Source organism: Trachymyrmex septentrionalis, unplaced genomic scaffold, assembly GCF_001594115.1.
Source record: "Trachymyrmex septentrionalis isolate Tsep2-gDNA-1 unplaced genomic scaffold, Tsep1.0 scaffold373, whole genome shotgun sequence".
Classification (NCBI taxonomy): Eukaryota; Metazoa; Arthropoda; class Insecta; order Hymenoptera; family Formicidae; genus Trachymyrmex; species Trachymyrmex septentrionalis.
The window spans coordinates 27,826-30,895 of NW_017305540.1; positions in this window are offsets into that span (position 1 = coordinate 27,826).

Sequence of the window (3,070 nt, forward strand, 5' to 3'; positions counted from 1 at the left end):
TGCGTGCGTGCGTGCGTGTGTGCGTGTGCGTGCGTGTGTGCGTGTGTGCGTGCGTGCGTGTGTGCGTGCGTGCGTGCGTGCGTGCGTGCGTGCGTACTTGTGTGGGTCAGAATGAGACTTACCGGTATTCGAAGAGATTGAATGGTCCCCTTTCCTTGGCGATCCAAGAATTCCAAGAGGGAGAGTTGACTCTCAGATGTGGAGGCTCCGGTCGAGTCGCACAGTTTGACTACATGTTCACTCGGTTTCACGCGATTCAGCACTTTTACTAGCAGACCGGTAGAGTAATGCAAACCGGTAAAGTATGTCTATTGATCGGAATGTGCCTACGGACCAGCAGAGTAACGTTTGATAGAATTTGACTCGGACCGGCAGAGTAATGGCTGAAGGTTGGAATTTTACTTGGACCGACAGAGTAATGGTTGGAGGTTGGAATGTGACTGGCTGTTGTTCGTGGAGGGCCTCTTTTTATATTGGCGAGTTAGTGGTGCTGAGTGCAGAGCTCGGGTGTGTTGTTGGTCTAATCTAGGATTAGGATTAAGGATATCGGTTGTGAAATAGGATACTGGAGTATATGTCTAAGACAACTTCCGTCATCGACCATTTGCCGGATGTTCAATAGTTTAGAGCCACATGTGTCACTATTACAGACAACTGCTGTTTCAGTTTATAACTCTTAATCTATTTACTTCTCCTGTACCTCGGGATAAAGTTCGCCTATTCAACACTTGGTTCGAATATCTAATCCAACAATTCCGTCCTGAGTGGATTATTAATTTAAAAAGGTAAATTTTATTCAACTCGTCGCTATTGTAACTTTCTATGGTAGAAACAGATGGTCTACCGGTGTTACTTGTTAATAATTCTTATGGTAATGACGAAAGTTTTAGTCGAAGAAAAGAAGTGTGGAGTTCGGACGTAACACAATACATACTAACAATTGCAAAAGCTTCATAAATTAGTTTTAATTTTGTATATCAAAAAGTATTGTCTTTACTTCGTACAATATTGAGTATAATTAAGAATTTCAAAAATTCGATCAGAGAACACAAATATGGATTCACGCTATGGTTTATGTTGCCTATCTCCATAAGTGAGAAATAAACTAGCAAAAACTTTATAAAATATTTTTAATTCAATTTTGGCTCATAAAATTAAAAATAATTTATAAAACTTTTGCAATTGCTAGTATGTGTACAATTAATCTAAAATATATTTAAAAAATAATACAATTGCTGTTTGTATCTTAATTTTTTACACGATTATTTGAAGAAATTTATGCGGATGTCCGAACTTTCATGAGCGGTAGTGTAGAAAAATGTAGAAAAATATAATTTTAGTGCTAAGAGAGAACGCAATTTTATTCTTCTTTTTTTAGTAACGATTACGTCATTACAAAGAATTATTTCTTGATAGTATAATTTTAAAATACTCTTATCATTTACTTGAAACAAGTAATATTTATGTAACATTTCTTTGTATGTACATGCGCACGCTTCAGAACAAACTAAACTGACTTTTTTCCAACAATTTTTGATCATTTCCCAATTTTTGAGATATTATTTCTAAAGCACCGAATATCCACCATCGATAGCTTGACGCGCGGGGAGTGGGGTAAGCGCCCCGCTCACTGCCTCCAGCCACTAAGCTCGAACGGTGTGGCGCGCTTGCTATGCCATCCCCACTTCTCGCGGGCCGCGCGCCATGCGCTCGGTAGGCCGTACTTTCGGCAATAGTAAGTTTGGTGGACGCGCATATTCAGCTATCTTTAAACATTAATATCTTATTAATTATTGCGAGCATTGCAAAATGGTACAGGACTTTTCGACTCAGTTTAGTCCGCTCTATCTGCTTGGGACGAGTGGGGAAAAAAAATATATAATATAATATATATACACAATATACAATATATGTTATACCATAAATCATATAAAAAATTTCTTTAATTAAATAAAGAAATTTCAACTCCATGAATTAGGTAAAGAAAATCTTAGTATATTTGATCAAAGCTGATCTTATTGCTTAAATATTTCGGTATAAACTTATATGAGAGCAAGTCAATAAATTCTTAGAAAATCTGTCAGACCGCACTCGCAGTGTCATGTCACATTACTTTTTGATAAGTAGCATCTTTCAGCTGATTACTGCCAAATTTTCAGCGGAATTCATCGCGTGGTTTCATTTCTGACGATTAAAGCGAACAGCCTTTGTATTTTTTGCAAAATGGAAAAAAACGAGTTTCATGCAATGATCAAATATCTACATATGAAAGGTTTAACACCAAAAGAAATCAAAGCCGAGTTGGACAATGTTCATAGCACATCTGCACCAACGTTTGCGACGTTTGTATACAATTGGGTGAATGAATTTAAACGTGGTCATACATCCACATGTGATGCACCTCGTTCAAGACATCCAATTGAGACTGCTATGCCAGAAATTATCAATAAAGTCCACGATATTGTTTTGACTGATTGATGAGTAAAAGTGCGCGAGCTTGTTGAGGCCACAGGCATATCACATGGCATAGTGATTTCAATTTTGCACGAACAATTGGATATGAAAAAGCTATTGGCAAGGTGGGTGCCGCGTTTACTCATTGTGGACTATAAGCGCGACCGTGTGACGATTTCAAAACAATATTTGGAGATGTTTCAACGTAATCCAGATGAATTTCTGCGTCAATTTATTACTGTGGACTAAACATGAATCCATTACTTCACACCCGAGTCAAAACAATGGACTTCACCGAGTGAATCAGCGAAGAGGGCGAAGACCGTGAAATCGGTCGGAAAGGTGATGGCCACAGTTTTTTGGGATGCACACGGTATAATTCATATCGATTATCTTCTGTTGAAGCAAACGATCAATGGCAATTACTACACAGCCTTATTAGACCGTTTCAACCATATTTTAAAGAAAAAACGTCTCCATTTGGCGAAGAAGAAAATGCTCTTCCATCAAGACAATGCACGGGTTCACACGTGCCCGACACTGATGGCCAAATTCAACGAATTCTGCTACGAATTGCTTCCCCGTCCAGCATATTCGCCAGATTTAGCCCCCTGCG